The sequence below is a fragment of the Propithecus coquereli genome, unplaced genomic scaffold, assembly GCF_000956105.1.
Source record: "Propithecus coquereli isolate 6110/MARCELLA unplaced genomic scaffold, Pcoq_1.0 Scaffold98, whole genome shotgun sequence".
Taxonomy (NCBI): Eukaryota; Metazoa; Chordata; class Mammalia; order Primates; family Indriidae; genus Propithecus; species Propithecus coquereli.
Window position 1 is genome coordinate 3,395,042 of NW_012156173.1, and position 472 is coordinate 3,395,513.

General features: G+C 32.8%; 1 protein-coding gene across 1 annotated transcript in view; it reads left to right on the forward strand.

Annotated features, from left to right (window-relative positions):
- EYA4 (EYA transcriptional coactivator and phosphatase 4) overlaps positions 1–472 on the forward strand; it is a 151,374-nt gene that overhangs the window by 104,722 nt on the left and 46,180 nt on the right. The gene's annotated exons all lie outside the window — the stretch shown is intronic.

Below are 472 nucleotides of genomic sequence, written 5' to 3' on the forward strand. Positions count from 1 at the left end.
TTGCATGTTCTCACTCATATGTGGGAGCTAAGTATTAAAACACTTGATCTCATGGAGACAGTAGAATGATGGTTACCAGAGCCTGGGAAGGATAGTGGGGAAGTGGGGGATAAGGTGGGGATGATTAATGGGTGCAAAAATATAGTTAGATAATTACATAGAATGAACAACATTTGATAGCACAACAAAGTGACTGTAGTCAACAGTAAGTTATGGTATACTTAAAAATAACTAAAAGAATGGAATAGGAATGTTCCTAATACAAAGAAATGACAAATGCCTGAATGATAGATACCCCAATTATCCTGATTTGATTATTATATATTGTATGCCTGTATCAAAACATCACATGTACCCCATAAATGTATACAACTATTATGTACCCATAATAATTAAAAATAAACAATTTTTTTAAAAAGATGTGCTTGCCATAGAAGTCATCTCTTATTCTGTGCTCATCTTTATAACACAT